We start from the raw sequence: 12,614 nt of genomic DNA on the forward strand, positions 1-12,614 counted from the left end.
CATTCAGAATTCTGCAAATTTTCAATCCAGAAAAAGTGAAAAAAGAGCAGCAAAGAAATCTGCAAGGAATACCCTTCCAGGAAAATGCAGGATCCTTCAAGATATCTTCTTAATGCAAGTGAAAGTGGGGCAATTTACAGGGAGAGAGATAAGGAAGAGAGAGAGAAAGTGAAAGAAACACAACCTTAAGATAATTCTGAAGAAGGTTCCTGTGACTAAATATGTCCCATTATTAAGTATTCTAGTTATCAAGCACCCCTATCAGAGACCAAACATCCTGAATGCAGAGCAGGTATCACCCTAGAAGATCTCTTAAACTGTTCGTGCATTCTCAAAGTTTCCTTTCATTGAGTGTAGAGCTGAAACAACGAATCGATTTAATCGATTAAAATCGATTATTAAAATAGTTGTCAACTAATTTAGTCATCGATTCGTTGCTAAATAATTTATTTGCCGTAAGCGGCTTATTTCGTGCATATTTCAGATCTGCGGTGACCAAAGTGTGGCAGTAATGAGCCACCGGAGGATTTACTCAGCCAGTACAACAGGAGAAGTAGCGAATAGCCAATAGCTGGCCTCGTTTTATGTCACGTGCTTCCCGAACGGCGTCTCTGCAGCATTCAGCAGGATGTGGGAGTACTTTATTTTGAGCCTTCAAAAAAGAAGATTAACCTGTAAACTCTGCACTACTGAACTGTTTAAGGGACCGTTCACATATCGCGTCTTTTGCGCGCTCATGTTCGTTATTTCCAATGTAGGCGCGCATAATGGAAGCGACGCGGTCGCGACGCACCCGTTTTTCCAGGCGCGTGCACACCGCATCGAGTTAAAAACATTTCAACTTTTCAGAATGCAGCAAGCGCACCGCGGGTCATGTGACAAGAACTAAATAATCAGCTTCATCCTTTCCCGTAACAACGTTAAAAGCTCAGCCAAGATGAAGGAACAGCTGATTATAGCTGTATATGGATTCCCATTTTGAAATAAATTTAGTAGCAGAGCTACTGCAAGCGATTTTTAGAGCTGCAAATCCATTTATCCTTTGCTGAAATTTCCGCGTCTTCAAGGAGAGAGCACGTCATGGTTGCTTAGCAAAGGCAGGCGCCTCAGGGGCGCTTCTGCACGAGCGCTTTGGAAAGGAGGAGAAAGTGGTGCGCACAGTCTATGGGTGCGCCTAGCGTTTTAGGCGCGATATGTGAACGACCCTAAGCCTTTTATTTGTGCAGATTCTCCAGTACAATGTTGTTTGCAAATGTTTAGTTGTAAAAGCTGATAACATTGCTTTTTAACAGTTAACATTTAAAGCTTTACAAACATGTTCTGTGATCAGTTTGTCGTTTACCAGTTCATAATTCAGTCGTGCAGCCTAATTATGACTGAATGAGAGAGGTAAATGTTTAAAGATATTTGAAATGCACTTTTTTTTTCAAGTATTCACTGCTCTTTTTCACACAGCAGGTTTTTTGTGTGTCCGTTTTTTCTGGACAACCTTCTGATGGATTTTACTTTAAATTGTTCCATTCAGGTTTCATGCCATTGGCACTTTATTCGAAGGATTGTTTACAATTTCACAGCATAAGCTATAAAGCTGTTTCCCAGTAAATAATAAAATACAACGCACTGCAATCTTATTCTGTTTTATCCTTATTCTTCGTGAAAATATGTTCTGAAAGATTCCTTAATAAGCTTTGTTCGGGATGTTAAACTACTTTAGGAGCTCTAAGGACTGCCATGGTGAAAACATTATTTGAAATCTCCTTGTGAAATTTGCTAGAGTATGGGTCAGTGTTTTGATTGCAGAAGAGTTTGACAAGGGATCACTAACACATAATAAAACAACTCCAGGTATATTTGTGATGAGGATATGACAATGCAAAATTATTAAAATCTCTTAAAAATCTATGCTGAATGATAAAGACCCTTTATTAATAATTTACTTTGGGGGAAAAATGGAAAAAACTAAAATATAAGTACATAAACCGATTAATCGGTTAAATCGTAAAAATAATCGACAGATTAATCGATTATCAAAATAATCGTTAGTTGCAGCCCTAATTGAGTGTCTCGAAATGAATGCAGGAAATATCAGTGAACAAAGCAGAGGTAATGTGAGAGGAGTGGACAGGTGGCCATTGACTGAAAGAGACATGAGTGCTCTTCAAAACAGAGGGTGAGGGAGTTAATGTATTTTGTAGAGAGCTGAGCATTTACCCTTGTGGGTTGCTCTCACTGATTTGAATGATAGTGGGGTGCAAATGTACACAGGCCCAACCATTAACAACGTCCCAAGGGATATGTAATGATAAAAATATGAACACCAAAACCGTACCCATAAGAAAGATTTCAATTTCTCTACCTTTCACTCTTTCTGTTCATGTCTTCCCATTCAAAAACAGCAATAAATAGGCTAATATTCAAGTATAACTTTAACTATTCGTCTCACTGTAGGGTATACTGAAGGTTACTATAATGACCTATGACTAATAAAATGGATCTCTGATTCCTCATATCTTAAGATTGGAATATCACTACAAGAATTTATCAAATCTAAATTGGGGGGAATTACAAGTGCAGAATGTGACCCCTGTAAGGAAGTGGTTCTCAGCTGGTGGGCTCACAATCAAAAAAAAAAAAGGGTCTCAGTTCAAAAAAATATCAAGTTGGTTTATCATTTTAAAATTTGTGATTATCTTTATCACAAATAGACTGAAGCGTCACGCGCTTCAGTCTATGTAGTAAACAAACCCGCACGTCTCTGCCATTCATTCGTTCACACAGAGAAGCGCAGAACATGCAGGATTCATATTTAAAAATAGTAATAAATCATATTAATTATTATTAAAAGATAATACTACTACTAATTCTACCACCATACTAACAATATACAATGCACTATGGATTGATGAGCTGCTGGGTTCATGAATATTAATCACGTTGTCTGCGTTCGGTCAAACTGATTTGCTGAAATCAAAACCGGGATGATAATAGAGTGACAGCCAATGATATTGCCATTTGCGCATTAGCTCCGCCCACTACCGGAGAAACCAGCATATCTTCTGCTTGTTCGAAAAAGCTGAATAATTCTAAATGAACTCCATTATTTTGACAGGAAAATACAACAAATAATATAGTTTACATGTAGCGTGTCGATTCAGCGTGGTAAGACTCTCGCTCTCTCTCTGTGCATGTGTGAGAAATAGTGCTATCAGCAAAGCTACAGAGCGTACAGAGTTTACAGAGCGTCAAATACAGGTGCGCTGTGCGTCCATTGAGATGAATTGAAAAGTACAGATCGCTTGATGGAGAGATCTGTACTTTTCAAACGTGGAGATTCTGTCCATGTTTTCTGCTTTGCAGAAATCATAGCGCTGAATGCGTCAAGAACCGGGTTGACCGGGTAATCGTTTCAGCTCTAGTAAACATGGTGTCAGTCCACTGGTATAGTGTAAGTCCATTGGATTACTTAAGATGGATTGACCCCAACAGGAGCAGGAATAAAAATCCTGAAAAAGAAACACTCCAATTCAAGCACATGTCAAACTACACACTGACATGCACACTGACCGCTGCTAGTGAGAAGGCAGCAAATATATGGTGGGCGGGTTTAATTAGAGGAAGCCTGCGAATGCTTATCTGATTACAGCACAGCATACAGACTGTTTAAAGGAATGGTCAATGATGGAAGTACCCAACAGTCCCCTCTGAAGATCACACAACAAACAGATAACACACAAAGATACTGATACAAACCTTTAGATTGACAAATGTATAGCCATTATTTTAGATAATTACTTAACATATGCTGAACTTTGTATTTAAGTGTTAAACCCATGATAATCTATATCGCAATAGGTTGGAAAAAACATTGCATAATCAGCCACCTTAAAATAGAGCATCTAACCGCCATTTCTTCAGGTCAAAATATTATTATTGGATTAAATTTTAAAAAAAAAGTGTATATTAAATATTTGTATGTATATTTTACTTTTGGATATTTGCATCTCTATGTAGTGCGGCCAAAATTTCAGTCTTAGGGACTGAAGGGAATTTAGCATTTATCCTTGCTCTTAATAGCCTACAGAAAACTACATCAGCAGTCTGCAGGACAGGAAAGGCTAGCACGATTCGCTCTAATAGCTTTCAAATAGACCATGACACTGTCACAGAACATGTACAGTTATCTGTAGATAACCTTCAGTTTGCCTATGAAAAACAGGTCAGTTGCTCATAACACTGTCCCATATAAAGTGACCCAAATTTAAATCCACCATCCCAAAAGCAAGAACGCAAAACCTAAACTTTTCAGAGCAGGCTTAAAAAATGAACCTAGTGGGTGTCATACATTTAATACCCTCCGCCACAATTTTTTATCTTTTCAAATAAGGAACAAAGTATACTATTCTATAGGAATGCACCGAATGTAATGCAGCAAAAACGTCTGCAGTGTAAAAGTATTTAAAACTGTCTGAGAAAGATGCAAAAATCATTACAAGCACAAAGCACCGACATTGAGAGACTGCTTAGTAGGGCTGGTCCGAATATCATATTTTAAGCTTTAAAGCTTCGATAGTAATCAACATCGAATATTTGAAGCTTCAGAGAGAGGGGGCTGAACCTATTCTCTCTAATAAAGGCAGGAATCTCTTGTGTGTCTGTCTTTTTGTTTTTTTTTTCATTTCGAGCCGATCTATTTTGTTACCAGCGTGGCACAGGCAATAACGTCACATCAGCGACATTCATTTCTGTAGTTATATTTTGGGGATGGAAAAACATTAATCGTGATACAGCCTAGGGGTGAGCGATATCTCGATATATTGCCACTTTGCTTGTTTGTCTTCTCTGTGCTGTGCTCGCCCCCGCCTCCTTGATTTTGTTCCCCCTCCCCTCACGTGTTGTGTCATTGAACATGGCGTCGTCCGCGACCAGCCCGGATGCTACAGAACTACTCTAAAAATAAAAGGACAACTGGCTCCATTATATGGAAATACCTCGGTTTAAAGGCGTCAGACGAACAGCAGGCAGATGTCTACTGTAGGGCCCTATGATTTCCGTGATGCAGAAAATGCACACGGAATCGCGGTATCCAGTCATAAAAACGGAATTTACAGTTTAACGTGGAATGTCACAGAATTTGTCAAATGTTGAATGAATTAATCAAAAGTAGGTCATTGCACTCACATCAAATTGCGATATGGACTAATATCGCCGGAACAGTCTATTTAAATATGAATCCTGCATGTTCTGCGTGTCTGTGTTATTGAAAGGCGCAGAAGCGTGTCTTCACACGGAAGCGCGCGTGATGCTCGCGGTGATTTCAGCGTCTGCTGTCTCACTAAATGAGGATGTGAACAAATGAACAACATCTCCAGAACTGCACTGAGAGTCATTCATGAGCGTTTGATTTCAGTAAAACTAGTGTCATATCACATCATAGACTGTAGTATCACATACACAGAACTATAACGGTAAACCCGTCAAAATAAAAGTATTTGCCAGAAATCTATTACTAGCCTATTGTTCAGTAGAATGTACACAGCCTACTACTACTATTAAAATGAAACGAACATAATTTAAGGAAAAATCACACAACATTTCTTCCATGTTTTATTTTTAATAGTAAATACCCTTTGTTTACCAAAAAATAAAGTTTGCTTAATTTTCAATAATTAATTCATTTTATGCCTTAATTTGCTAACCAGAAAAATGTGAATACACAGAATTTCAGAGGGGAAAAAACATTTCACATAAGGCTATTTTAAGAAAAAAATGTAACAAATTAAGTTGTTTTTATGCATTTAAATAATTACACTTGCTTAAACACAGAATTACGTAACAATAAAACATATGGTGAAGAAAAAAATAAAACATTTCATAGGGCCCTAAACATGTAATGTTTGGCATATTTGTTTTTAAAGTAGTTTTTGGGGGGTTATTTTTCCTGTAAAGATATCGAGATATATATATATATATATATATATATATATTGTATATCAAGATATAGCAAAATATATTGAGATATATTTTTTGCTCCATATCACCCAGCCCTCATTTATATATATATATATATATATATATATATATATATATATATATATATATATATTAGAGCTGAAACAACGAATCGATTTAATCGATAAAAATCGATTATTAAAATAGTTGTCAACTAATTTAGTCATCGATTCGTTGCTAAATAACTTTTATTTGCCGTAAGCGGCTCATTTCGTGCATATTTCAAATCTGCGGTGACCAAAGTGTGGCAGTAATGAGCCACCGGAGGTTTTACTCAGCCAGTACAGCAGGAGAAGTAGCGAATAGCCAATAGCTGGCCTCGTTTTATGTCACGTGCTTCCCGAACAGCGTCTCTGCAGCATTTAGCGGGATGTGGGAGACTGGGAGTACTTTACTTTGAGCCTTCAAAAAAGAAGAGTAACCTGTAAACTCTGCACTACTGAACTGTTTGAGGGGACGTTCACATATCGCGTCTTTTGCGCGCTCAAGTTCATTATTTCCAACACCGCACCGCATCGAGTTAAAAACATTTCAACTTTTCAGAATGCTGCAAGCGCATCGCGGGTCATGTGACAAGAACTAACCAATCAGCTTCATCCTTTCCCGTAACAACGTTAAAAGCTCAGTCAAGATGAAAGGAACAGCTGATCATAGCTGTATATGGATTTCCATTTTGAAATAAATTTAGTAGCAGAGCTACTGCAAGCGATTTTTTGAGCTGCAAATCCATTTATCCTTTGCTGAAATTTCCGCGTCTTCAAGGAGAGAGCACGTCATGGTTGCTTAGCAAAGGCAGACGCCTCAGGGGCGCTTCTGCACGAGCGCTTTGGAAAGGAGGAGAAAGCGGCACGCCTAGCGTTTTCCACGCGTTTTTAGGCACGATATGTGAGATTCTCCAGTACAATGTTGTTTGCAAATGTTTAGTCGTAAAAGCTGATAACATTGCTTTTTAACAGTTAACATTTAAAGCTTTACAAACATGTTCTGTGATCAGTTTGTCGTTTACCAGTTCAAAATTCAGTCGTGCAGCCTAATTATGACTGAATGAGAGGGGTAAATGTTTAAAGATATTTGAAATGCACTTTTTTTCTAAGTATTCACTGCTCTTTTTCACACAGCAGGTTTTTTGTGTGTGTCCAATTTTTTTTTCTGGACAACCTTCTGATGGATTTTACTTTAAATTGTGAGTTCCATTCAGGTTTCATGCCATTAGCACTTTATTCGAAGGATTGTTTACAATTTCACAGCAAAAGCTATAAAGCTGTTTCCCAGTAAATAATAAAATACAATGCACTGCAATTTTATTCTGTTTTATCCTTATTCTTCGTGAAAATATGTTCTGAAAGATTCCTTAATAAGCTTCGTTCGGGATGTTAAACTACTTTAGAAGCTCTAAGGACTGCCATGGTGAAAACATTATTTTAAATCTCCTTGTGAAATTTGCTAGAGTATGGGTCAGTGTTCTGATTGCAGAAGAGTTCGACAAAGGATTACTAACACAATAAAACAACTCCAGGTATATTTTTGATTAGGATATGACAGTGCAAAATGGTTAAAATCTCTTAAAAATCTATGCTGAAGGATAAAGACCATTTATTAATAATTTACTTGGGGGAAAAAATGGGAAAAACTAAAATATAAGTACATAAACCGATTAATCGATTAATCGTAAAAATAATCGACAGATTAATCGATTATCAAAATAATCGTTAGTTGCAGCCCTAATATATATATATATACTCATCCCAGTTTAATTATTTTCCCCAGTTTTTTGTATTATTTAAATGCAAATGCAAACATATCGAGATATATCTCAAATATCGTAAAAAATGTGACAATATCAAGATCTAATTTTTTTCATATATTGTCCAGCCCTAGTTTTCACATTTCAGTATTATTGTAGATGAGTAATTGCAAACCCCTGAAAGGCATTCAAAAGAAGTTGTGTACTTTAAGCTGAGCATTTGCCACTGAGATGAATGGAAATACAAACTGATAACTCTTGGAAAATCAGAGAGAAATCATATTTAATTAAAAAAAATCTTCCCCAACCTATCATTTAGGGATGGGTCACGATTTTCTAATACTGACTAGTCGATTTAATGACCGATTATCGATTAGGTTGTGCTATTATTTTCTAAGGCCCGAGCGCGTCTTACCCCCAAAGACCGGTTTGGTTGACTGTGATTGCTCTGTGCCGCGCTCGGACGCGGTTGGTTGGAAAAAGTGGACCAGAGCACTTCAGTTTAATCAGGGTGCGGTATGCATGCAGTGTGAGCACTTACACCGCAGCAGAGAACTACTGATGTGCAGCATGATTACGTGAAAGTTTCTGAGCGGCAAACGCAACAGATTTATAAAGCAATGGGTTGTGAGATAGTCTTCTGTGTCTCCGCGTCCCAAACGACTCAAAATAATGAACCACAAAGTTAACAGAACGATGCACTCCACTGTGCTGAGCGAGACGCTTCCTGTTTCTAACGTATTAAGTCGTGATTACGAGCTAGATGCATTAAAATTAATTGTTATTTTTTGAAGGAATAAAATGTCAGGCTTCTGTCAATTTTAATATAAAATACAAACAATAAATGTTTTTTACGCTCTTTAATCTGTAGTGAGATATTCGCCTCCTTTCATGCAGCATGTGAATCAATTATATTTTCCTGTTTAATATTTGCAGCACGAAAATAATAAAGAATAAATAAACATGAGTGCATGTTGAAAAAAAAACTGAACACTTGAATACAAACGAGTTTCTCGTGAAATAAATCAATTCGTGTTTAAAAAATCGTCAGTAAGCCTATTGCCTTTTTTTCGTTTAAAACGTGAAGAATGACAGGTTTTTTTTTTTTTACTGTTTTTTTTGGCAGAGTACAGGTGTAATATATTTGCAATGTAACACTGTCGTAATTGTGAATGAATTCCTAAAATATTATGACGCTAATCTTTTTATTATTATTATTATTATATTTTTTTGAGAAGGATAAACTGACAAAAATGCTCAACTCACGGTCTTGAGCTGGCTGCTGTGTAGGCTATTTAAAAAACAAACAAACTTGAAGTTAACAAACATTAAATGTTCCAATCGTATTTCTGAATTAAATGAATAAAGAATCGAAACGAAATATGAACACTTTGCCATTAAAAACCAAAACTAAACAATTATAATGGCTGCAACAGCAGCTGTTTAATGAAGACAGTGACAAGGACAGAGAAATCTGATTAGCCCGGGCCGGGCAGTGTAAGGCTCTATATCAGTTCCCTCGTTTCAATTAAAAGCTCTCCCTTGGTATGGCGGGAAAAAGTACTACCTACTTTTTTCATGGGAGGTAGCAAAATCTGACATGGTATTAGAGATGGACAGAACACCGGCCCGGAGCGTGAAGTGCAGTCTGAGTACAGGCCAGCGAGGGAAGGGAGACCGTGCCAGAGGGTACCACCAATAACTAGAACTGTGGACATTTTTTTTTTAATAAAAATATGAAATAGGTTATTGTTATAAATACAGACATTAAAATTTATGTTCAAATTAGTGCCGTCATTCAGGCTGTTCACAATATTGTTTTAGCGCGTAGCCTACTGTGTTATATGATATTCTGTTTTAGCACGTAATGTGTTTTAAGCCTAATATTCATGTCTGAATTAATCTGTTCTTATCTTAATCTGTAAACCTTTTAAAAAAATGCTATGAATGTTCATGCTCATTTTAAAAAATAGAAATGTCATAGGCTCCTAGAGCCTTGTGAGCAGTTGATAATAGACGGACTGTTATGTTAATCATTGCCATCATTCGGTTGTTATATTGATGTGTTTCAGCAATCATACAACCATCAACTGGCTTGGGTTAGGATAGACTATTCTCAAATAAAGTAAACAGTTTGTTCTCATACAGATTGAGAGCCTGACTAGTCTATCTCCCTCTCTCTTTTTATGGGTGTGTGTTTATGCGTGCGTGAGTGCGTGTGTTTATGTGCGGGAGGGGGGGCGATTATCGACTACTAATACCCAGCGATTATCGATTATTACTTTTGCTTGAAATGCACATCCCTACTATCATTATGCTAAATGCAAAATTTAGGGAGAGTTACACAATGTTGTTATTCTCACAGATGAATTCCTCCTACTTGCAATGGAAGGATGGTTATGCAATATAACTAACTTCCTGAGAGAGAGGAAGCAAATAATGACTCAAGATTTCTTATTTCAGCTGTTAATGACGCATGGAATCAAGCCACAGTACAAAATTTTGTTCTGGCCACTGTTAATTTCAGAAACATCTACATGGTCCTTCCTTTTTGATAAAAAATAACACTTTTTTTGCAAAAACAAAAAAAATGGACAAGAATAAATCATTTTCTTTTTAGATGAAGGTGAGGCAGACCCAAATCCTTCTGGTTTCAGTAGTGTGTGCTACATGTTTCGCTGTGAAAGACCAGTCATGTTTAGGCAGAATCAGTTCAAGAGGATGTAGAAACTAAATATCAGGCAGCTTCATCACATCCTCTCAACATTTTTCTGGCCTCAGCTAGAGTCTTAAAATAAATCAACAGCATTTCAACAAAAGAGGACATGAAAAACTAGCACAACAGTTCAGATTAGTTCCTTAAATGCAACATGTGAAGACATGAAACCAATAACAGGGAACTTGAGGTATCCCAACTTAAAAGGAAAATTGTTTGCGCAATTGGCATCTGCTCTATCAAACATAACCACATACACAAACCCACCCACAAATATGTAAGTGCTCCCATTATAGCTCAGGTACCAGTAGCTACATTACTTTTACTATGTTGTCAGCAAAACACAGACATTCACAGGGAGAAGATGGTTGAGAGGGGGAAAATAGAGAAGGGGAAGAGATTTAAGATATGTCAAGAAGATTAAACATACTAGAAAAAGACATAAGTCTCCCTGCAGCCATTAACAGCGTTTTTAAACAGCCATAGTATAGCATCAGCCCCACTGATACAGCACTTACTTACAGACTGAAGTCTATTAAAAGTGTGATCACAATTCCCAGAGTCCCATCTAAATCACAATAAGCAGCTTTCAGCATCTATGACGCTACTGTTGTTCCCCATGTGTAAGTGACTACTGTCTGTACCCACAGTCATTACACTGTGTTGTAACCTGCTGTACACCCCTTTTACAGGATCTAATGAATGTAAATAGCCACTGTAAAAAATATTTTTTTAACTACAGTACGTGATTTGTTGTTTAAAGGTGCAATAGGAGATCTTGGAAAATGCTAACATTAGCCTGATAGCACTGAAAGCGAACGTCCCATCCTCCCTACAATCACCGTCAAAAAAGTCAAACCCCTGAACGCATTTATGCTCACACACCAGAATACCAGAGACAACCTTACTACAATAGGCTACATCAGCAGTTCCCAATTCCCATTTTCCAAAGTGAAGTAAACCCCTGCTCAGGGAGTAAGGAGCAATGGACACCTGGTAGGGATCATATCAATCGGAACACAGTTCATTAACGTAGCTCATATCTAACCAGTTGGTCATCTGAATCGGGTGTGTTAACTAAGCGAGACATGCAAAATATGTGCGCGAGCATTGGAATTGGGAACCGCTGGGCTACATCATGTGTCATTAACCAGCGAGAAAACTTTAAAAGTACCAGATAATACCATATACAATACCAGGAAGGAAGACCGTGTTGTTGATGTTTGTCTGGCATTCTAACTCTGTCTGAGTGAATGTGCTAATTAGAGGTCGACCGATATATCGGTCGGCCAATATATCGGGCCGATATTTGTCATTTTTTAATATATCGGCATCGGCCGATATCCGTGTTTAGTAGCGCCGATTTAAAGTCATGCACGTCGGCGGGCAGCCCCGTGTTATTGGTGCGGTGGAAAGTGCTGCTGCTGCATGTGAAGCACCCCAAGCCAAAAGTTTTGGAAGATTCAACAACAGTCCTGGGAGATAAAGGTAGTCAGAGAATTTCTCTCTGTAAATGGGGTGGAGAAGTTGACCGCTCTAACAAACACTGCAGCGTGACGTTACCAAAGTAAACTGTCTCTGACGTTACTCCGCCCCGCTCACAGACAGCAGCGCGCTGGAGAGACAGCTGTGCTGGAGCTGCCCAGAACGGTGAATGACATTTTTTCGGAAGCATGGTTTGATGCAGACAATAACCAGTTTTCCATCCAACTCATTTGTATTTAGGGATGTCAATATTCGATAATTTCCATGATCGATCGTCGTTTAAATTAATGGTCAATTAATTACCTTAATGCTGCAAAATGCGTCTGCAGCAGTATTATTATTATGTGCAAAAGCCACTTGGAAAAAAAGCTTTCTCACCCGAATTAAAGGGGTTTTAGTCTGAATAAAATGCTAGTAGCAGGACTATAAAATGAATAGATGTGATTATGATCATTTGATAAAATGAAGAGAGCGCGCCATACGTTGGAGATAATTTTACTTTGTTGACTGTTTCCCGTCAAGGAAGACCGCTGAATGCGCCTCTTGAAATGGTTTCGTGGTGCTTGTTGTTGTATTTTAAAACGCATCTGCAATGTTTTCAAATGACACACTATAGTAGTGGTGCAACGGATCATCATTGATCAATATCTTCGGTTCGGC

General features: G+C 37.8%; 1 protein-coding gene across 1 annotated transcript in view; it reads right to left on the bottom strand.

Annotated features, from left to right (window-relative positions):
* The window catches only part of LOC132140911 (cytospin-B-like), a 201,024-nt gene that overhangs the window by 141,538 nt on the left and 46,872 nt on the right, over positions 1–12,614 (bottom strand). The window lies entirely within an intron of this gene.

The sequence above is a fragment of the Carassius carassius genome, chromosome 5 (genome assembly GCF_963082965.1).
Source record: "Carassius carassius chromosome 5, fCarCar2.1, whole genome shotgun sequence".
Taxonomy (NCBI): Eukaryota; Metazoa; Chordata; class Actinopteri; order Cypriniformes; family Cyprinidae; genus Carassius; species Carassius carassius.